The sequence below is a fragment of the Eubalaena glacialis genome, chromosome 1 (genome assembly GCF_028564815.1).
Source record: "Eubalaena glacialis isolate mEubGla1 chromosome 1, mEubGla1.1.hap2.+ XY, whole genome shotgun sequence".
Lineage (NCBI taxonomy): Eukaryota > Metazoa > Chordata > Mammalia > Artiodactyla > Balaenidae > Eubalaena > Eubalaena glacialis.
The window spans coordinates 184,203,126-184,227,494 of NC_083716.1; the positions used below are offsets into that span (position 1 = coordinate 184,203,126).

At 39.4% G+C, this 24,369-nt stretch overlaps 1 long non-coding RNA gene across 2 annotated transcripts in view; it reads right to left on the bottom strand.

Moving 5' to 3' along the window:
* The window catches only part of LOC133098983 (uncharacterized), a 134,938-nt gene that overhangs the window by 29,308 nt on the left and 81,261 nt on the right, over positions 1–24,369 (bottom strand). The window lies entirely within an intron of this gene.

The window sequence follows — 24,369 nt, forward strand, 5'->3', positions numbered from 1 at the left end:
ACTAGACTGAGAGCTCCTGGATGGCAAAAATCCTTGTATGCTCCATCTTTGCATCTCCCAAAGTACCTAATGCCATTCATTGCCCTTTAAAGTTGCTCAGTAAAAAGAAGCACATATTTGGTCAAATGTCCCCTTTCTCTCATCAATAGGTGGATAAATTAGTGGCTGTTACATGGTGTTTAATGCAAATACTGCAGTTTCATTTCCCCAATGCTCCCCCTCCCCCTTTCTCTCTTTTTTCTCCTTTTCTTCCCCCAGCCTGTGGAGAAGGTAATGTTGTTGGGAAGAGCAGAAGGGGCTTCTTTCTACTCTAAGGAGAGCTTGGAGGAGCTCTCCTAGGGACTAGACACTTCCTGAGTAATATTCAGGCAGCAGCCCTTTTTAGCTGGCAAATGCTCTACAGCTTGCAACCTCAGGTCATTCCAGAGAATGAACCTTTTGAAATAAACACAGAGGAATGGGACCTTTTATTATCTCCAGATGGGACTGTGCAGCCTTGGAAGCTGTAGAAGTAGTTCTGCTATGCCTGGATCACACTTTTCTTGTCTTCCAAAAGGAAAGAAAGTTCCTTTCACTGAGAAGTGGTAAATAGTGTTAATTAAAAAGCCAACTTGGATTAGATTCTGCAGATTGACCCCACCCTACCCAATCCATATTTTTCTGGTTTACATTTTATTTAACTTAGCATCCCTCATCTTTTTAAAATATGATACTAGGTTGAGTTGAAAATACACACACACACACACACACACACACACACACACAAAACTGTTGTTTTTGAGTAGTTGTTATCCGAGATTTAGATGTTATCTTATAGAACAAGGATGAAATCTGAAAGTGGAATGTCCTTTAGGGTATACTAGGAAAGGAAGTAGGTTAAAGCATATCTGTAGTATTTTTATTTTTCACTCTGTTAGTGGTGGCCAGCTGGGCAGCTTCCACATAGAAGATGCCCAATGAACATTTATTGAATGAACTCCATACTTAAAAATTTGGGGCTATAACATTATAAAATATAATTTCAAAATGGATGATGCCACCTATTGGTGAAGATAAAATATAAAACGATCACTAACGTAATAAGTTACTTTATGTTTCCCGATCATTTGTTACTTACTCCCATAGAGATTATATGAATAATTGAGGAGCTGGAAGGAATAAATTTCTTGGTCCATACAGACATGAAGCACTAATGTTTTCAATTTGGTTGCTCTCTACTGGGTGCCTATTAAGTGCACAATACTTAGGAAGATGCTAGAGAAGTGAAGACATAGCCCCTGACTTCAAGGAGCATCTTATCTAGTTGGAAAGAAAAGACCTATCTCCTGAGAATAGTCAGCAAATAAAACAAAACAATAAATAACCTGACATTAAAATGCATGTTGTTCATTCCATGTATATGGTTATATTTTATTTATGATATGCTAAACATACTTCTGAGACTCACAGGGCAGAAATAAGTCTGTTTTGCTTACCACTTACCCCAGGACTAGCACATCACTTAGAAGACAATTGATAAACGCTATTGAATAATTGAATAATTTAGGTCTCATGGTTAGATACATGTAGCTTAGAGAATATTTTAAATCCTGACTGGCAAAATAGATCAGAAAATACATGTGAACACAGGAAGTCATATGGAGGAAGTGGGGTTTGAGTTCTGGAAAATCCCTCAAGGGATTTATAACCTAATACAGATGAAGCCATCAGTGTAGGGAGATCTCTCGTAATCTTGGATTTGTGTTTGAACTGGAGATTTTTTGTGGCTTGCTGTGCCAACCCACGCTTTTTCCTCAGTCGATGACTGAGTTTTTGCTCAATCCTGGTGAAGTCCAAAAGCAAAGGAAAAGAAGAAGGCTGATAGTGGGTAGCTGCAAGGCTGTAAACATACATTTTACTCCTGAAGTCTTACGGGCATGTGGCCTAGAAAGGTTTTTTCTTTCTCTCTTCCTCCAGCCCAGCTATGTGCTTCAAAGTATTCCTATAATATTTGGTAATATATAGCAAGAGTCTTAAAATGGTCGAACATTTTGATCTAGTATTTCTCCTTCTAAGAAAGTATGCTAAGGATATAATCAGGAATGTGAACAAATGCTTTCTGGAATAAAGGGAAAAATCTATACTCAATATGGAAGCAGTTAAGTTTTGCTACAGATTCAAGACAGTTCTCGCACGATATTAAAAAATATGGCGCATGTAGGTTATCCCTGAATGCAAGGATTACAGGTTGTTTTGATTTTACTCTAGTGTTAAGAAAGTCTTTGAAATTTAGTGGATGAAATTTAGCTCATCCATTCTGGTTATTTCTGCTTTCATTGTCTTTGACTAGACTACTTTACAACTCAATAGAGAAAGAGGGTTAACATTTAGAAAATTGATAGCAGTGCAAATGTTTTCTGTCCATAGCTATGTAAATGATTTCTATTAATGTAATGCAAATGAATTTTGCCTGATAGATAATATAAATCTCTGTATATCAAATCATTTGAACTGCCTATAACATCTTACTGGTTTCCTCAGTAATTGAGTTAAATAAAATCTTTAATGTGTGTTAATTTGATATTTACATGAGTCATGATTTTACCTTTTACCTAGTTTTTCAAAAGCTATCCTTTAACACTATATATTTCCTATATTCTAGATTTTCTACAATAAACATGTGTTGCCAATTTTAAAAAAATATTTATTTATTAATTAATTATTTTTGGCTGCATCGCTCTTCGTTGCAGCATGCGGACTTCTCTCTAATTGTGGTGGGCGGGCTACAGAGCGCGTGGGCTCTGTAGTTGCAGCAAGCGGGCTTAGTTGCCCCATGGCATGTGGGATCTTAGTTCCCCGACCAGAGATTGAACCCCTGTCCCCTGCATTGGAAGGCGGATTCTTAACCACTGGACCACCAGGGAAGTCCCTGTGTTGCCAACTTTTTAGTAAACTTTTAATTTAAGTACATTATACATGCATATCAAATTAAAACATGCATGTTTTAACGAAGTATGTATGCATGCATACATAAGTTTATAGCTCAACAAATTTTCACAAAATTAATACACGTATGTAACCAGTCTTCAGATCAAGGAACAGAACATTATTACCACCCCAGAAGTTGCCCTTGTGCCTCCCTCCTAGTCACTACTACTTCCCCACCAAAACAGACCTGACTTCTAACATCAGAGATTCATTTCCCCGAACAGGAATTGAACCTGGGGCCCCGGCAGTGAGAATGCAGAGTCCTAACCACTGGACCGCCAGGGAATTCCCTGTTTAACTTTATATAAATGGAATCACATGGTGTATACTCATTTGTGCCTGGCTTCCTTTACTCACAACCATGTTCATGAGATTCATCCATGTTGTTGCATAAAGTTTTAGTTCCTTCATTCCCTCTGCTGTGTAGTGCTCCATTATGTGAATAGATTACAATTTATCTATGGGCATTCAGATTGTTTCTGGTTTGGGGCTATTACAAATAGTGTTGCCATGAATTATTTTTTGGTGAAAATATGAATACATTTCTGCCAACTATCACATGTATTAATTTAAAATCTGAAAAAATAAACCTAAACTACAAAAAAAAAATCAGTTTCCCTTTTTTCTCTACAGATCATTCCATCTAGATAAAATTCTTTTGATTAACAAATTCTTTTAACATGTAAATGTATTCCAGAGGAATTAATCCTCATTTATGCCTTACTGTGAACTTCTATAATCTGATATTGAGATCAACAGCTAGTTGAGAAGTTTCCACCGGTGCTGAAGGATGTAAGGAAATCTGGGGTGAGGAAGAGGGAGAGGGAGATTTGGGTCTTACAGAAGGCAGTGAGTGTTGGGCCAGGTGGGAAGATGCAGTGACTTTTCCATTCACTCGAGGTCTTGGCTGTTTCCCTTTGAAAAGAATTGCTACGATAATTGTTAACATGATTTATTTTTTTTAAATAGTTTACAGTTGGCAAAGTGCTTTTATATTCATTACCTTGTTTGATCTTGCTCTCACAAGAAGGTTGGTATTTTCATAACTGTTCTTGTTTTAGATGCTTAAATCTTAAAATTGGATATCATGGTTGGAGTGGTAGGTTAGGATACATTTCTTCCCCACTGAGGCCAGGCTCCATAATCTAAGCACATCTAGTTCATGCTCTCCAGGTCAATTTGGTACTCTCCATTCAGTCCCCATCTCACAAGTAAGGAAAGAAGGAGGAATTAAAAAGAAGGAAGAGCCGAAAATATGTCTTCACCATCCGTAAAGCACAGCAGCAATCCTGCTGGTCAGATGACAGAGTAGGAGGCTATGGTGCAGGCCTCTGGTGCACGGAGGCGGAATGGGATTCACCTGAAAACTCCTGACAGATACTCTCCTGTGTCTTTTGCTTCAGTGCCCTGAGAAAGGATTAAGGCTGATCCATGCCAACCCCGTCAGTGGGCTCATCTAACCTGGCAAGCATACTGTTGTTGACAGCTTCCAGGTGTGTGTTTTCTTAGACATGGATTCCATGCAAGAAAAATGCAATTCTTGTTGCTAAGGTATTTAACAAGTAAACAAGTTGCAAAATGTTAAAGGGGAACATAAAGATGTCTCCAGGCTTCCCACTGGCCTCATCAGGAACTGCTTGTCTGGCACTTCCCACACTAAACGGCCCAACAATTCTGCTGTAGATAGGGTGTGTTTTATCTTTTTTTCTTAATAAATGTTTGAAAATTTATTCTTATACGTTAGGAGCCAGCACTGTATACCCAAAAGGCGCCTCTCATTTAATTTGTGGATTAAACAAATAGTATGATTCCCATTTTAAATCTATAAAAATAAAGGAGTCCAGAAGATTAAATAAATTGTTCTGCATCACATAATAAGTTATTAAAACTGTATTCCTAACTTGCAATTAGGTATCTATTCAAGTACCTATCCTTCACAGAGAACCCGTGGTCTTGAAGTCTCACTTTCTACAGATCAGAACCATTAACTGCAACCTGGTCAGGATACCAGTTTTGGACACATTTCCACAGGGCTAGCCCTGCCTCGAGAGCAGGCAGCCTTCAGCTGCTTCTTATTCTCTACATTTTAAGTATCCAAAGGATTTGGTTATTCCATAGGCCTCTGAGATAAATGCTTGATTATCCTTTCAGGATTTCAAAGTTGTTCTTCGGGGACAGCCTAACCCTGATTGCTCAATTTTGCAGGCAGGAACACAGATTAATCATCAGTATGTGAGTTCCTTTTTACGCTATCTGAAGTTTCTTGGATGGCTTTTTAACTTACGTAATAAAGGGGTAGCCTATTTAATGTTTCTTCTGCAAATGGCATTTTCTAAGTGTATTTCAAATTCTAAAAAAAATTTTTTTTTTTACTGATGAATATAAATTTGAGTTTCTTAAAATTTAATGAAGCACTTTACACAAAGAAAAAGAAAAACAGTTGAAGGGCTAGTTATGAACAGCATTTGACACAGACTGGGATTGAGCGTTTTGTAAGGTAAAAAATTATGACGCTATGGTATCTTATCGCTAAAAAGTGCTCCATGTGGGGCACCAGGACGGAATGAGATGGTTCTAAGAATAGAGTCAGGAAATCTGGTTGCCTCTGTAAAAGACTAGGAGCCACTGGGTGCTCACCAGCCAGGTGAAGGTGGAATGAGAGCTACATGTTCTGTTAAAAAAAATTTTTTTTAATATAGTTGTCTTATTACAAAAGGAACACTTCCTCATACTTCAAATAGAAAACATGACTAAGGAGAGAGGGGAAGAGAATAAAAAACATCTTAATACCACCACTGATTACTAATTTCTGCACTGGCTTTCCATAGTTTTGGGAATTAACTTCTAAATCAAGGGAGGAATGAGAATTACCCTTGAAAATACCTTACATCGCTCAGTGTCAGAATAGAATGTTGCTTCCTCAGTTGAGCCCTTATGAAGTAGTTGTGTTAGTAAGCCATGTTATTTAAGTCTAAATAAACAAATAAAAATAAAAGAATCTGTTAATACTAGAATCACATTCATCATGACCAGATACTACAAATATGAACAGTGCACGGGACCAGAAATGGATCAAATTTACATCACCTTTTTCAGATTAACTTCGGGTTAAGTTCAAGCTAACTGACAGGCAGGTCAGGCAGAAATCATCACACCATTTAAAACATTCTCTCTTGTTCTCCTCCTCCTCCTCTCTTTCTTCCCTTTCCCTCTTTCCTTTATTCTTTCTCTTTTGCCTTCTACCTTTACCAAATTTAGGTGAATCCTCATGAAGCTAAATGCAAAATGGTGTGGTGCTGCTGTATTAATACATTTGTATCCATCCTTCAATAACTTTTAAAGTTACAAAAATACATACATACTAATTAAAAAATTCAACTAGTACAGAAAGTATAAAATAAAAAGTAAAAATCTTCTCTTCCCATTCTCGTGTCTCATTCCTTAGCTTTCCTTCCACTTGAAGAGATGTAGGCAAGACCCAGAGCTGGGTTGGGGGTGAAATCAGGGGGTGTTCCTTTTTGCACTTTTATAAACTGTGTCGTTTGTGAGTGGGTCTGACCTAAAATCATTTTAGTGGAATTTGGAGAGCAAGAGGAGATTAAATGCATGTGCACATTCTACCATTTTGAGTTAGAAGCCCTTTAAGGGCTTTTAAAACCACACTTACATTCACACATTTATTTATTTTACAAAATTGGAATCAGTTGGTTGATTTGTCACCTGTGTTTGTCCTTAATAAATTTTAAAATCTTATCATATGAATAAATATTTATCTATTACATTACTTTAAATATAAATAGTACACATTATATGGATGTATTTATTTAACTAAACTCTTATTGTTGACTGCTTAGGTTGCTTTTACTATTTCTGTATGATGAACATAGCTTGGATGATCTACCCAGTAGCTCAATCTTTGCATTTATGCTTGATTACTCCCTAAGGATAGAATTCTAAAATTGAAATTCCTCACCAAAAGATACATACATTTTTTCAGGCCTTTGAGTGTATGGGGGCACCTGCTGTTCTTACATTTTAACTGTGTAGTCTAGAAGTTAACAATGAATTTAGCTTGTTTTGTAGGGTGGGCCACTACTTCAAACTGATTTCATGTCAAGATCTGCCTCATCTTTCTATGTGGGAGTTCCTACTATCAGGCTTATGGGGGTGGAAACATAATCCTCTCCTATAAACTGGAGTGAGTCACTATCAGCTTTCCTTTCTCCACCCTTACTGAGTCCATACATATCCCTGGTTTTTTTTTTTTTTTTAAGAGGTGGAATTCAGCCTAAGGGATCCATTGGAGTGGAATTGGAAAAAAGCATCTGTTGTAGGTCATTCTTGCTTCCAGAATGGAATTTACCTCATCTCTTAAACAAAGCCATCTTAAGATAAGCTATTACCTTAAGAGCTAACTTTAAAAATCTTAACCAATATAACGAAGTAAAAAACATCTACACAAGTCTTTGAAACTATTAGCAGTAAAAATGGTTATTATTTTTTAAAAAGTAATGACATGAACTTGGGATGGACAGTTATTTTGTCAGTAAGATCAATGTGGACTCTCTGACACCTGGGTAGATTCCCTACCTGATTTGTGTTCCTTCCCATTTGCACACTAGATGGCTTTCACAGAACTTTTCAGAACATAAAGAAAACCCAGCACATGGGCATGCACACACACACACCCCCACCACCTACCCACAGTCCTCTTTCTGTTTGTCTTGCTATTGCTACTATCACACCACCAGCACCAAAGTCTAGCAATGGTTTTAAAATGTGTAATGTGGTCATTATGGCTGGTCAGGGCACTTACTAGGTTAAAAAGCAAAGGAAATAGAAAAATGAATTTTCAAAATCTGTAGTGGCATATACTGCTTTAAACATAAAGCACTTTCACACATCCAATACGATCTTATAATTCTCCTATTAAATAGTTATTAAGACCCCATTTCACAAATAACAAAATTGAGATGGATGGAGGTTTAAAAATTCCTCAAGACAAAGCTTGGAGTTATCTTCCATTTCAGTCCTCTCTCCTTCCTGCAGGTGCTATGCCCAGGGATCTCATCCTACCGAAATTGCTCTTAATCTAAGGAGGAAGCAACAAGATAAACTGATCACTCTCTAGGGTTAGGGATTTATGTTTCTTCTTACAAAGCCATGACATTCTGCCTTCCATCAGGATCATGGACTGTTTGATCAGGCTCCTACATTTCGTGATTACTACATGATGAAATGGAGAAAATGGTGCCGATTTACTTTTCTCTAGGACTAAACTCGTGGTCACAGAAATCTAGGATGAAATGTTCCAGTAAAACTAGTTCCCGCAGTAGGTCATCTTACATTCAGCTAATTAGGGATTAATTTTCAGGAGATTCCAGATAAACAAGGGTAATTAGAACTTTGTAAAACACTGCTGTAAAGTCTTAAATGATCCCTACCAGAGATCTCTTTTCTCTGAAGTGGCTAGAGGCACTAATTTGCTCAAGTTGAGAACTGTTATCAGGACAGAGACATCTACCTCATTCTGAAAGAGTAAAGAATAGAGAAAACACCAGACATTCCACTTAAAATGGTCAGGTTTACAAGTTAAGGTACCCAAGAAATGCAAAGAATGTAACATGGTTCATAATCAAGGACTGTAGTCAGATTAGTTTACAAAATTGTTTTTTGGGGAACATGTACATATTTTTCCATAAAAACCTTATATTTAGTGACTAGGTGCCAGGTTCATCCATAAAATCTGTCAAAACTGTATTGAGTCTACGGGACTTCCCTGGCGGTCCAGTGGTTGGGACTTCACCTTCCAGTGCAGGGGGTGCAGGTTCGATCCCTGGTTGGGGAGCTAGGATCCCACATGCCTCGTGGCCAAAAGGCCAAAACATGAAACAGAAGCAATGTTGTAACAAATTCAATAAAGACTTTAAAAATGGTCCACATCAAAAAAATCTTTAAAAAAACAAACTATATTGAGTCTAAAATGGCACTTTCAATTTCCCAAAGATTCCATCCTTATCCTAATCCCTGTGGAAGCATGAGTGAACGCTGGGAAACTGACACTTGAGACCCACTGAACCCTGAGGGGGACTGTGGGTGGAGGTGGGCCCCTCAGAAGGATCAGTAGTTCTCAGATGAGCATAAGAGGAAACATATGCTACTTCTGGGAGATGACCCAGATGAAAGGGCCATCAAAAACAACAATAGCTGTTCATATATCTGAGTCCCAAGTGTCAAATCAATGGTTAGTGATTGAAGCACTTAGGTTTCTTTCTAATTAAGTTAAATTCCGTTTGTGTTTCCTATGAAAGGGACTCTTGTATTTCTTTCCTCCCTATCCCATTCAGTCATCAGAACTTGTGTTGGACACATAGCTGATGCTTAAAAATACTCGCTTCATAAATTGAATAAGAAGATTAACTAAGATGACTGGCAAACCTTGGTGTGATGGATCTTTGCAAAGAAAAATTCTGGAGTCAAGTGGAGATGATAATAAGAGGTTTGTCTAAGATCTGAGAGGCAAAGCAAGGGTGGGCAAATGGATTATTAATGAGCATTCACACGAAAGAGTAAAGGGAATCAATCCACAGCAAAAGCTTCACCACTAACGAGAAGCGAGGGCTTTAGGCATGTTATCTAACCTCAATGTCCTCACTTATAAAATGTAGATAATAATAGCAATTATCATATAGGGTTATTATGGAAATTAAGTAGGACAATACATATAGAATAATTAGAAGAGTGCCTGGAAAATAAGAATTGGGAGAACCTAGGGGCAATTGCTGCCAGGTGCATCTATGCAGATGGTCAGATCTCTAGGGAACCCAGAAACAACAGAAGACTCCTAGACATAAGGGGGCCAGGGGACCCCTACAATGTATATCAGTCTTGGCCTTATCACTGTGAACTAATTAAGGACCAGCTAAGATACTCACCCTGTTCCAGAAGCCTTGGCACTATGTAAGATCCTGAAATTGTATAGCATGGCTTGGAAATGACCATTTCAGTATGACCTGAAATGACCAGTGTTACCTTCCTAAGGACCCAGAGATATAGGGACATGAAATAAAAATTGAGTTGAATAATAAAAAAGTCATATTTCACAACCCACTTCAGCTATTATTATTAGGAAATCAAAGGATATATCCAAATGTCAAAGGAAAGAGCAGGGATTCAGGCACAAGGCAGTTGAGAAGAATTTTGCTCTAGATGCATTTTATTGTTCCAGGGGCCACCCCGTAATTTCTAGAGGAGGATCCTATACAGAGAAATCTGGTTGTAGGGAGTTTGTTTCAAAACCTCCTTTGTATAATACCTTACATCAGATTGAGGCATCAGTTGTTCCACATGAAAAAAATTGCCTGAAGTGGTTGTACCTCTAAGTGGGGAGAGGTAGGGTGATGGAGCTTGTTTAACCCACCTAGGAGAACTCGCTTTTTCCTCAAGCCTTTTATTTACTTTTTCCAGTTTTATTGAGATATAATGACATATATCTGTACAGGTTTAAGGTGTACTGCATGATGGTTTGACTTACATATATTGTGAAATGATTACCACAATACGTTTAGTCAGCATGCATCATCTCATGTAGATACAATCAAGGGAAAAAGCAGAAAAAACCTTTTTTCCCTTGTGACACGAACTCTTAGAATTTACTCTCTTAACTATTTTCCTATATATTATACAGCAGGGTTAACTATAGTCATAATATTGTACATTACATCCCTCATACTTATTTATCTTATAACTGAAAGTTTGTACCTTTTGACCACCTTCCTTAAATTTCTCCTCCCCCGGCTCAACCCGTTCTGGTAACCACAAGTCTGATCTCTTTTTCTAAGAGTTTTTTGTTTTTTAAGATTCCACATACAAGTGAGATCATACAGTTTTGTCTCTTTCTGACATATTTTACTTACCACAGTGCCTTCAAGGTCCATATTATTGTACATGGCAGGATTTCCTCTTTGTTATGGTTGAATAATATTCTGCTGTATATATATATATATATATATATATATATATGCACACACGCACACACACATATATAATATATCTCACAACTTCTTTATCCATTCATCCACTGATGGACGCTGAGGTTGTTTCCATGTCCTCAAGCCTTTTAGAACAATATTCCATACCTGATCACACTTTCTTAGATTGGATAATATAACTACAAATCTTTAAAAGTATTCTAACATTCACATTTACTCACCAAGTCTAACCTTGGGCTTCTTTTCATTTATTTGAAAGCAGATCAATTCTTGCTGTAAGTTTTGAAAAAGAACACAGTGCTCTTGCAAAAATGATGACATTCCAAGAGGTAGGGTAAGGAAGAAGAGGCAAAGCGAGCGCTTGAAGTGGACTGTTGACATTAGGTAGGTGTGGAATCTGGAAAATCGCTATCACAGAAAGTCATATTGAAAAGAGGTTCAGTAAAATTCACGGTTTGGAGCTCCACGTTTTACGGTATAAAAACTCGCCTAGGTTAACTGTGTTAGATATGGCCTCTTGGCACTCAGCTTCATGTTCACCAACTTCTATAGATACCCCATCCCCAGTGCACAGCATTATAGGAGTTGGAAGGCTCAAAACTATCTTTCCTACTTTTCATCATATACAGAAATCAGTATCAGACGAATTATAAATCTACATGTCAACAGTAAAACAAGCTTTCACAAGAAAACATAGGAGAATACCTTTACGACCTTGGAGTCAGCAGTCTTAAACTGGATACTCACAAAATAAATAGACCATAAAGGAAAACCTCTGATGAACTGAACTATATCAAAATTATGAACATCTTCATCAAAAGACACTATTAAAGGAGTGAAAAAACAAGCTGCAGAGAGACAAAAGGTGTTTCCGATGCATACCCAACAAAAGACTCATATTCAGAATAAAGAACCACAAAGAACAAGAAAAAGTCAGACAAGCCAACAGAAAATTGGGCGAAAGAATTGGACAGGCACTTCATGGAAGAGGATATCCAAATGGCCAATAAATATAAGAAAAGGTGCTTCACTTGTTAGACATCAGGTAAATAAAAACTAAAACCACAATATGATTTCAATACATTGCATTAGCCTTTCAACAGAATGGCTAAAATGTAAAAGATGGAAAATATAAATTTTGTTAAGGATGTGGCACATCCATTACTTTGGAAAATGGTTTGGCAATATCTACTTGAGCTAAGTGTATGTATCTCCTATAACCCAGAAATTCTATTCTTATATATCTAACTGAAATGCATACATATGTTATTTTCATAGCAGCACTATTTGTAATAACCAAACTGGAAACAATCCAAATGTCCATCTGCAGTAGAATACATAAATGTTGTTATATTCATCCAATGGAACACAATACAGCAATGAAAATGAAGGTACAATTACTACACGCAACATGGATAAATCTCACAGAAGTAATGCTGAGTGAAAAAAGTCAGTTATAAAAGAGTACATATTATTCCACTTTGTATAAGGTTCAAAAATAGGCAAAATTGCTCTATGATGTTAGAAGCCAAGATTGCAGTTAACTTCAGGGAGGATAATGCCTAGAAAAGAGCATAAGGGGTGCTCTGGGTGCTAGGAATTTCCATCTCCTCATCTGGGTGCTGGTTACATGGGTATGTTCACTTTAGGAAAGTTCATCAAGCTGACTAATTGTGATTTGTGCATTTTTCTGTGTGTATGTTATACTTCAATAAATATTGACTTGTAGCTAAAAAACTATGACTATATAAACTAGATTTTGCCAATTAGATATAATGAAGTGAGATGTAGAAGGTAAAAGGAAGATGGGTGCTATTTTCCCTGCCTGTTAGTTTTCCCTGTTAGTTGTTGATGTGTATGCTGTATTAGAAATAATTTTCAGTGGCTAGACTTTCTCTGCCTCCATGCTGTCACCACCTCCATTGGTAAGAACTGGCTGTGGTATTGGCAGTGGTCTCCATAGCTTTCTTTTTTTTTTAAATTTATTTTATTTTATTTTATTTTATTTTATCTTTGGCTGCGTTGGGTCTTCGTTGCGGTGCATGGGCTTTTCTCTGGTTGCGGTGAGCAGGGGCTACTCTTTGTTGTGGTGCACAAGCTTCTCATTGCGGTGGCTTCTCTTGTTGAGGAGCATGGGCTCTAGGCACGTGGGCTTCAGTAGTTGCGGCACGGGGGCTCAGTAGTTGTGGCTTGCGGGCTCTAAAGCGCAGGCTCAGTAGCTCAGTAGTTGTGGCACATGGACTTAGTTGCTCCGTGGCATGTGGGATCCTCCCGGACCAGGGCTCGAACCTGTGTCCCCTGCATTGGCAGGTGGACTCTTAACCACTGTGCCACCAGCCGCCACTAGCTGTCCCTTTCTTTTGGTTATACTCCCAGGTTCACACTTGCTTATCTATCCAAAGCCCTGCACTGCTGACTCAAGTTTAGCTTATGGTCCAAAGCCAGTATCATGTTATTATTAGCCAAAATTTTCCATGGATTGAGGTAGACTTGTAGAAGATTGAAAAATAAAACTTTTCAGCCATAAGTAAGAGTTTTTACCTGGCCCTCCAATACACAACAATACCTAATACAACAGCTTATAAACAATGAGAATCAGCAACCTAAAGAAAAATGAGCTAATAAGTGAAGAGAGATTATTGAATTGTGGAATTGTACAGTTAGAAGGGACTTAGAAATTGTCTATATATACCAGGAAACTGAAGCTCAGATATGTACCCAGGCTTCTAGTCAGGGCTTATTCCGAATACTCTTGCTGCTCAAGGTGTGGCCCTCAGACCAGCAGCATCAGCAGCACCTGGGAACCTGTTAGAAACGCAGACTCTCAGATTCCGAAATCGGAATCTGTATTTTAACAAGACCCCCAGGTGATTTGTGTGCATGTTAAAATTTGAGGAGATACAGGCAAAAGCACCACGGGCTCTTGTTCTATTATTTAAAATCTTGCCTAAATTATATTGCATAGAAAAACCTGATCTCTTTTGGGCAAGACCTGTGTTATTATAGGTCTTGGTCTAATAGATTATTTTGAATAGCTGGATTAAAGAAAAAGACAAGCTCTCTCTAGTGATTTCTGGAAGAAGAGGGCATCTATTTGAGCTATGCTAAGTTTTTAATGTACCCATGCAGATTTTAATCCACTAGAAAAATTAATAGCCTATTTGGTAGTAGCATGTCTTGCAAAAATAAGTGCAATAAAATGAAAGTATTTAAATGGATATTTAAACTATGCAGTCATCAGTGATTTAGTTTTCAATTACACAAAGGTAATTACACTAGAATCTACCTCATTCACCCTTCCGTGAGAAAATGCTGGAGTGTTGTAATAAGCTGATGCTTTCAGACAATGAGTGATCTCCACTCCTTGTTGGCTAGGACCTGAATTCATTTACTGTAAGCAGTTTAGGGTGTATGCAAGAATATAAATGATGGAAACATCCTCTGTGACCCTTCTGACAAAGGAAGTCTCATCGCTTTTAAGGGTGCATGTGAGGCCACAGGCCCTCAGATTGGGGAGGGCTCACACAGCACTCAGATTTGGCTCGTGAGAAAGGAGTGGGACTGTGGCAAAGGGGAGCTCCCCAGCTGGGCTCTTCCTATGACACTGGTTCTCAAAGTTCGAGTGCAGAGGGCTTCTGGGGTTCTGGTCATGTTTTATTTCTTGATCTGCGTGTTGGTTTCATGAGTGTCTTCAGTTTATGAAAATTCACTGAGCTGTTCACTTATAATAAATATACTTTGCTATGTGTATGTTATACTGCAATAAAAAATTCAAAAGTGCAGAAAGTTACAGTTACATAAGAGCAGATTTCTCTCCTCTCTCCCTCCTATTCAGATGCAGGTGATCTATGTTCCTTACTTTGAGAAACACTGCCTAGAGCAATCCAGGGGCTACAATCAGGGAAAACTGATGACCAAGCTTCATTTACCCAACATATTCATAGAGGTGGATAAGTAAAACCAAACAAGTTATAATGCCTAGTGCAGGGTGTAATATTAATACATTCTTCTGGTCTTCATAACATCCTTGGGGGGACAATATTATCTCCACTGTACAGATGAGGCAAATGGCACCCATAGAGGAGGCTGAGCCAAGAGGCCATGTCAGGTCTACAAGACCAAAGCCTATCTTATTTTCACCAGCACCACTGCTGGGCAGCTTGAAAGAGTAAATAAGTCACAAGGACAGCCTGAGGGAGTGAGAGTGACAGAGAAAGAACACTGAATTCTTTGCCAAGGTAGTGGATAGTCATTAAGGGCAGACTGAAAATAGGAACCTCTGGTCTTTTTAGAATCTTCTGGTAAGTAGATGGCAGTTTCTCAGAGGCAATGCCATAAGGCCACACTCATGGGATCTCTAATTACCTGGAGAGGGTCCTGGACCACGTCCCAAACTTGGCTGAATATCAGAATCACCTTGGGAAGATTTGAAACATACAGATTCATCAGCTCTAGATCCAGATTCAGTACGTTTGGGATGAGGCCTAAAAAGCTCTTTAAAAACCACCCCAGAGGGGCTTCCCTGGTGGCGCAGTGGTTGAGAATCTGCCTGCTAATGCAGGGGACATGGGTTCGAGCCCTGGTCTGGGAAGATCCCACATGCCGCGGAGCAACTAGGCCCATGAGCCACAACTACTGAGCCTGTGCTCCGCAACGGGAGAGGCTGCGACAGTGAGAGGCCCGTGCACCGTGAAGAAGAGTGGCCCCCACTTGCCACAACTGGAGAAAGCCCTCGCACAGAAACGAAGACCCAACACAGCCAAAAATAAACATAAAAATAAATAAATAAATAAAAGATTACTATTAAAAAAAACAAACAAAAAAATACCACCCCAGATAGTCCTGATGATCAGCTGGGCTTGGAAACCACTATTGTAGTCATGGCTGACCACAAACAGAGTTAGACCTGAACTGACCTTGGTAGTAGTTCATCACAAGCCAACCAGGGGAAAGCAAAGGGCCCATTATGGTTGCCCTCAAGCTGAATAAATGTAACCAAATGTCAGGCCAAAAAGCAAAGCAGAATAAAAGGAACCTTGCTATCATGAAATGGAAAAATGTGGCTAGTTTAGGCCTGCAAATAAAAGGCCTGCACCTGTTGTGTCCCAGGTATTACACTTAACTAGAATTCTTCCCCCTAGCCTGTTCACAAGGAGAGCATCTAAAGGTTTAAAAAAATATTTTAATTTTACCTTTTTAAAAAATTGAGATATAACTGACATATAATATTGGTTTTTTTATACTATATTAGTTTTTAAAAGTATTATACAAAGGGAGTCAAAAGGTACAAACTTCCACTTATAAAATAAATTAGTCATGGGTATGTAATGTACAGCATGGTGACTATAGTTAATAATATTGGAAAAAAAACATAAAAGTAAAGCAATTTAATATCTGACCTCAATATGAAATACTTGGTCTAGGTTTTTACTTTAGAAATTTGACAATTGTGAACAGAGTAAAAACAGACTTTGCAAAATTTCAGGAGACAGTATTGCAAAGGTGACAAGATCCAAGGGCACCTTCCCCCACCCCAGCAATCTGAACTGGTTTATTCTATATTTAAATTATGACCTTGAACAACCTAGACTTCCATTTGACCCCAATGCTTACTGGTGAAAGTACAGAGGTGATTATGTGCAGTCAATAACTACCCTATCTCATCTGTCAACCAGAATAAATAGCTAAAACTGATAAGTTGATAAAGTGCTTTTTTTTTTTATTGGAGAGTTAATAACTTACTCTAAAGTAGACTTTAATTACTGGACCTTGCTAACAAGTGACATATGAATTAATTACTTTAAATCACTGCCAAGTTTAATCCCCATACAAGTTTAAAGGAGAACTTCACAGCACTCAAACCTAGGGGAAATATTAATGATATAAATGATAGAGTACAATTAAATCTATTATTGATTGCTATAAATGGGAACAAAATACAGTGAACAATAAAATAAGCCTACAATCAGAGCTAATCAGATTTATGAAAACCACCTCAATTCAAAACATGTTCTCATCCTAAATCCTTGTCTCATTTGAGGAAACAACCTTGTTACTCATTTATGAGATTAGAGTCCCATGTTTTATTTCTTTCCACATGTGGAAGTAGGGTAGAGATCTTTTAGCCAAGAAATACATTCTGGGCCTGAACACTAGATAGCTGATTGATCGCTACGAATTTTATTAAAAAGTTAATATTACTCTTCTGGATAAAAGAAAAAAAAAAGAGGGCAAAAAGGGGGAAATTAGAACACATATCCAAGAGATTAAGGGGATCCTTTGTGTGACCTCAGTTTCCCAGTTTATCTAGCTTTCTGTTTTCTATCTGGGTGAAATACCTCTAACGGGAAAGAACGTTTTAGCTGCAAGTAGAATTTTCTAAATGGCTCTAGGGGAACAAAACAATTGTTAAAATGCTTCTATTCTGAACTTTTTGATTTAAAAGTGTCATAGTAACCTGAGATGTGACCTATTACTTATCCTTTTAGAAAAGAAATTATAGATATTAGGAAAAAAGGTATTTTAAAAACTCTTACACACACTTATGGTCAGTTGGTTTTTTTTAATTTTTATTTTTTATGGTCAGGTGGTTTTTTGACAAGGGTTCCAAGATAATCCAATGAGGAAAGAATAGTCTTTTCAACAAAAGGTTTGGGACAACTGGATATTACATGCAAAAGGATATAATTAGACCTTTACCTCACACCAAATACAAAAATTAACCCCCCAAAAGCAAAGACTGAAATGTAAAAGCTAAACCTATAAAAGTTTAGAAGAAAACCCAGGCATAAATCTGTAACTTTAGTCAATGGCTCATTAGATATAACACCAAAAGTACAAGCAAAAAAAGAAAACAGATAAATTTGACTTCATCAAAATCAAAAACCTTTGTGTTTCAAAGGACACCAGCAAGAAACCTATAGAAGGCAAGAAAAGATTTGCAAATCATATATCTGATATGAGATTTATATCTAGAATACATAAAAAAAATTTAAACGCAACAATAAAAAGACAACCCAATTTAAGAACGGGCAAAAGATCTGAATATACATTTCTCCAAAGAAGATATACAAATGGCCAATAAGCACATGAAAAGATGCACAACATCATTAGCCTTCAGGAAAATGGCAATCACAATCACAGTGATTTCCCTCACACCCACTAGGATGGCTATAATAAAAAAGACAGATAATAACAAGTGTTGGTGAGGGACTGGAGAAATTCGAACCTTCATACATTGCTAGTGGAAATGTAAAATGTAGCCAATTAGGAAAACATTCTGGCTTTCTCAAAAGGCTAAACATAGAGTTACCCTGTGATCCAACAATTCCCTTTTTAGGTATATAACCCAAGGTAAATGAAATCAAATGTCCACACAAAAACTTGTACACAAATGTTCATAATAGCACTATTCATAACATCTAAAAAGTAGAAACAGCTCAAGTTCCATCAACTGATAAATGGATAAATAAAATATGTTATATCCATACAATGGAATATTATTCAGCAATAAAAAGGAAGTGCTGATACATACTGAAATATGAATGAACCTTGAAAACATTAAGCTAAGGGACTTCCCTGGTGGCGCAGTGGTTAAGAATCCTCCTGCCAATGCAGGGGACACGGGTTCAAGCCCTGGTCTGGGAAGATCCCACATGCCACAGAGCAACTAAGCCCATGCGCCACAACTACTGAGCCTGCGCTCTAGAGCCCGCAAGCCACAACTACTGAGCCCGCGTGCCACAACTACTGAAGCCCGCGTGCCTAGAGCCTGTGCTCTGCAACAAGAGAAGCCACCACAATGAGAAGCCCGCGCACCGCAACGAACAGTAGCCCCTGCTCGCCTCAACTAGAGAAAGCCCACGTGCAGCAACGAAGACCCAATGCAGCCAAAAATAAATAAATAAGTTAATTAATTTAAAAAAAGAAAAATTAGAGAAAGGGCTGAGGCTACCAAAACTTTTTAGAAATCCAGACAGGATTTTAAATGGATTTTTATTTTTCACCATCCTGGGATATGATTTGGACCTAACTAGATGTCAAATAAGCTTAGAATAATAATTCTGAAGAGCTGTTCTTCACAATGGGCAAATGATACATAGTTGGAGCCAGGACTACCCCTGACATTTGTGAAACCAAGGGAAAGTACAAATGGAGGTCTGTATCCCATGTCTAACTATGTAAAATTATAAATAAAATATGTTCTATTTTCCTAATTTGATAACTCTATCTTCCTAATGATCTGAAGACCAAGGCTGAATGTATAATTCTTGAACTCCTTGGAGTCCTGCAATAGGACATGGAGGCACGGGGTGAGCTGGACCCCAGGCTGAAGCTGCCCCTCTTCTCTTCCCACCCTTGGCTCTGATAGAGAAGGGCCCCTCCTGCAGAAGTGTACATGCCCCGGCCCAAACATCCACACTATGCACATCCCCTGGTGACCTTCAGGCTGAGGGGTGAGTGTACTAGTGGCATGGTCTGTCCTTGAGAGGATGGGACCGGGAAGGAAGTGTAGGCAGGCCTGGAAAGTGAGCTTGGGGCATCTGGGCAAGGAATTCTGAAATGGTCCAAGGTACCCAGGGTGTGGTCTAGAGGGAATCAATGTGAGTTCTGAGAGGGGTACAGCCAGGGAGGGTTAGAGCAGGGCCCTCTAAAAGCTGAAAAGCTATATCAGCAGGAGTCCAGAGCATTCTGGAATGTGATAATTAGCCTAAAACACAGAATCCTGGCACATACCTCAGGCCTGCTTTAGCAGGAGGAGGGAGGCCAGATCAAGCTTGTTCAGACAGGGAAGATGGATCATGCCTCACTTGCCCTGGAGGGTTCACAGAAGCTTATTGATTCCTGGCAAAGCAGAACAGCCCAACCTGGGAAAGTCTGCCCAGATTTGAATGCTGGTTTAGTTAATGATTTAAAGGGGCATTCACCTTTTTATTTTATGGGGAGAATGTCTGGAAGATTCTGGTGTTATTTTTATCAGAGCCACTGAACTCTCTGTTTGTCCTCCTCGTAGTGAGCCCTGCTACCTCACCACCGCTGTTCTCATAGCACCAAGGACCCATCAGCCCTGCTTGTCTTCCTCTCAGCTTGTTACCAGTGCTGATGATTTCAGCAGTAATCCTGATAAGTGCCCTTATCCCCTTGGTCCTTCATCCACTCCTATCTTTGTACTCTCCATGCCAAATGAAATCCACCACATGCTTTCTGTTTCTGCTGTAAAGCAGAAGATGTTGCTGTGGAAAATTTAGAAATCTGATCCAAGCCAATGTCAGCTGACTGTTCCAGCTGAGCCCTCACTACCAACTGGCAATTGTCTGATTTTTTTCAATCAAGACAGGTGCTTTCCCACCACATTTTCTTCATCTTTCCTGCAGTCCCACCTCCTGCAATATCACTCCCATCTTGCTTGACGGAAGAGATCAAGATTCTACAATGTCAGCTTCCTCTTTCTGATTTTTCTCTGCTAAGAAATATTTAAACAAGATATTTCCTTTTCTCCTTCCCTCTCATTTCAGAGGAAGAAGGGAACCCTTTCCTTTCTAGGTTTGTTTTCTTCTTGGGTCCTGGAGTCTGTGGATTCCTACTCCCTGCAAACATACATGGTCCCTTCTCTGTTCTATATCCTTTGTTTCTTAGTATGCTGGTTTTCTTACTTACTCTTCACTACATCAAAACATCCAATTCCTTGGCCCCTCTTCTACTCCTCCCCGCCCCCCGCAGTCCATCAGCGCCTTCCTGGCTCACTTCTATCATTATTGAGCCTAGGTGCCATTGCCCGTCACTTTGAACGTTTTTTCATGGCATCATCAATCCCCTTGCCCCTTGGTCCTTCTGCCCCAGCAGATCTTCCCAGCAAATTCCAAGTCTTGGATCAATCTACCACCAATTTTCTCAGCTCTTACCATTAATAACCCAAGTTATTAAAGAAAATCATGCAATTATGTGGACTAGTGCCAACAGCAATTTTGGTCTGTTACTTCAGTTATACTCTCAAGAGGTAATAATTCTTATAGTTGTCCTTCCTTGCTTAATCCCCTCTCTTACTTCTCTTGGTAATAAATCTAATCCTATGGCATTCTCAATTCTACACTTTCACTCACTGTCTTCCAATCATTTCTTTCCTTCCCTTCCCTACCTCCCTTCCTCCCTTCCTTCCCTTCCTCCCTTCTTTCCTTCCTTCTTCTCACTTTCTCTTTCTTTTACATACACCAATACCTGGGATGTACCTTATATTCTTCTTTCTTTTCTCTTCTACCCCAATCTAATCAGTAACCACATCCTGTTGATCTTCCCTCCAAAACATTTCCTAAACTCACCCTCTCCTCTTTATTTTTTTAAAAATTTTATTTATTTATTTATTTATTTATTTATGGCTGTGTTGGGTCTTCGTGTCTGTGCGAGGGCTTTCTCTAGTTGTGGCAAGCGGGGGCCACTCTTCATCGCGGTGCGCGGGCCTCTCACTATCGCGGCCTCTCCTGTTGCGGAGCACAGGCTCCAGACGCGCAGGCTCAGTAATTGTGGCTCACGGGCCCAGTTGCTCCGCGGCATGTGGGATCTTCCCAGACCAGGGCTCGAACCCGTGTCCCCTGCATTGGCAGGCAGACTCTCAACCACTGCGCCACCAGGGAAGCCCTATTTTGTCATTTTCTTAATTCAGGCCTTCACCATCTCTGCCTGGTCTTTTTCAATTGTCTCCTGAATGGCGTTCACTGATACTAGCCTCATCTCTCTCCAATTGATACTGAATAGTCTTCTCAGAGGGATAGCTTCTTAGGGAAGGGAAGGGTGAGTTGTGGTGGGGGAGGAAGGAAGAGTCAAAGGAGAGCGAGACCCAAAATTTGGAAGCCAAAGGACACTGAGGCGAGAATAGAAATGCTTGCATTCAAACCCTCTCCTCTGTCTCGTCATAAAAATTTCAGTCAAATCTACATTGCTTACCTCTTCTTTGTGGAGTTGACTTGCTTTTATCTGGCTTGTGTGTTCAATTATTCTTCATTCATTCACTTATTTCTTATTTAACAATTATTTACTGAGCTCCTACCATATGCTAGGTGCTGGAGGGTGAACAGTGATCCAGACAGACACAGTCTTGCCTTAAAAGCATTTATAGTCTAGTGGGAGAGCAGACAAATAAAACAAACTAAAATGCGATAAGTGCTATGACATGAGAAGGTTATGGGAGTGCCTGGAAGGGACACATCAAAGTCAGGGGTAGGAGGGAGGTCAAAGAGAACTTCCCTAGGGAGGTGGCATTTAACTGGAGACCACAGGAATGTGGAGGAATTAGCCAGGTGTAGGGAAAAGATGGAGAAAATCTTCTAGGAATGTGAGAAAGTCCAGAGGCAAAAGAGGGGATGGTGAGCCCAAGGAACTGAAAGAAGAGGGGAAATTGTGGGAGATAAGGTGGGAGAGGTAAACTGGGGACAGAGCTTAACTTTAAGTCAAGTTTAAAAGTTTTACACTTTATTCTAAAGGCAATGGGAAGCTACAGATGGTCTTTTAGCAGGTGAATGACCTGATAAGATTTATGATTTTGAAAGAATATGTGACAGGATGATATGTGAAGTATTAATGGAATGTACTCTCTCTGCTCACCTCTCTCCTTGGGCTCTGAGCTACCAGCCTGCACCCTGCCACCTCACCAACACACACACACACACACACACACACACACACACTCACCAGACTCTTTTGTTAGTAGAGTGAAAAGCACATTTGAGGAGGCAGTCTGCTGCTGAGAGAGACCCAGACTCTACACTACAAAATTCAAATACAAAAGGTTCTGCACTTTAATTCAGAGATTAAACTAATGAGATTAAACAATTCACACAAATGCATAAATGTGAATTGATTTTTTTCCCTCTGTGCTGGGAGGGGAGAAGAAATGACCTGGCTTGGAAAGGGGATGTGTTGGACAAAAGGAAGAAATGTTCCTGGATTGCTTGCTGGGGTTGCAGGAAAGTGGGTGATCCTTTGAGAGGTGAAGCTACACGGGACCTGCATGTACACCCAGCCAACCCATCACCACCCATCAGAGCCAGCAGGGTCCAAAACCTAGAGGGCACAGGGGGCCCTGCCCATGTGGAGAGGATAGAAAACAGCAGCGTTAGCAGCTGGCACCAGCATGAGGACCACCCCAGATGAGACTAAATGGATAGTTCCCACTCCATCACCATATGCAGCCAATCAGACATGAACCACCATCCCCTTCTCCACTTCCCTTGGGTAGTCAACCCAAGGAGACCCAAGAGTAAGAGGCAGGAAGAGGGGAAAGAAGGTCTGAAATTGAATTCTAAACTGAAATACTTATATAATCTCAGTTTCTGCCACATCACTGAATTTACTTGAGAGAATCTAGATTAAGTTGTCTGCCAGGAAGAAGGCTGGAGGTTCAGATTCAGACATTAAATTGACTCTAGGAAAAAATGTTTCATTTTTGCATACCTGAGTGTTTGGAGATTCTTGTATCTGTGAAATTCCTTGCTTGTTACAATCACATGGCTACTGTGTGGGGAATGGTTTGAGAGGAAGAATAAAAACAGAGAGACCAGGGTTAGGTGAGGCGGATGGTGGCAGAGAGGAAGGAGATCAGCAAAAGGATAAGGGAAATAGAATCAAGAGTTCATGGTGACACAGTTGGACATGAGAGATGATGGAAAGAAAGTAGTCAGGATGATACACAAATTTCTGGCTGCATAAATGAGTCCAAGGTAGTGCTCACCACTCAAGGGAAATTCAGGAGGAGATACGGGTTTGAAGAGGAAATTAGTTAAGTTTAAGATGCCCATGGAACTTGTAGGAGGGGCTGACTAAAAGGTAGCTATCTGGGTCTGAAGCTCAAGAGAAAGGTCTGGTGTAGATAGTCATATCTAGGAGCATGTAGATAGTGTCATAGATGCCCAGGAAAGAGAAAGTATCCAGAAGGAGGACATGCCAGAGGTCGCTTAAGGTCAAATAAAGAGAGAACTGAAAAGTGTCCCTTGAATTTAGATGCATGGAGATCACTGCTTACCTTGGAGAAAGTGATTTTATAAAGTGAGTAGAGACAACTTCTACAAGAAGTTTAGCTGGCAAGGGGAAGAGAGGGCTGTGGATGGAGGGGAATGCGGCTTTTTTTAACCTGAGAAGGAAGGAGCCAATATGGAGGAAGATGTTGACTATAAAGATAAGAGTGAGAAGGAATAACTGAGAGTGAGGTCAATGAGAAGTCAGGAGGAGATGGGATCCAGGGCACAGGTCAAGAGATTGGCCTTAGATGGGGAGGAGAACCTTTTTTATAATAAGAAGCAGGATGGGTAAAGATGCAAGTAAGTTTATAGGTTGCCATGGAAAACTGAGGCTGCTCACATCTGATAACTTTTATTTCCCCTCACCTTGATAAGTGGGAAATAAAATCACAAACAGAGAATGT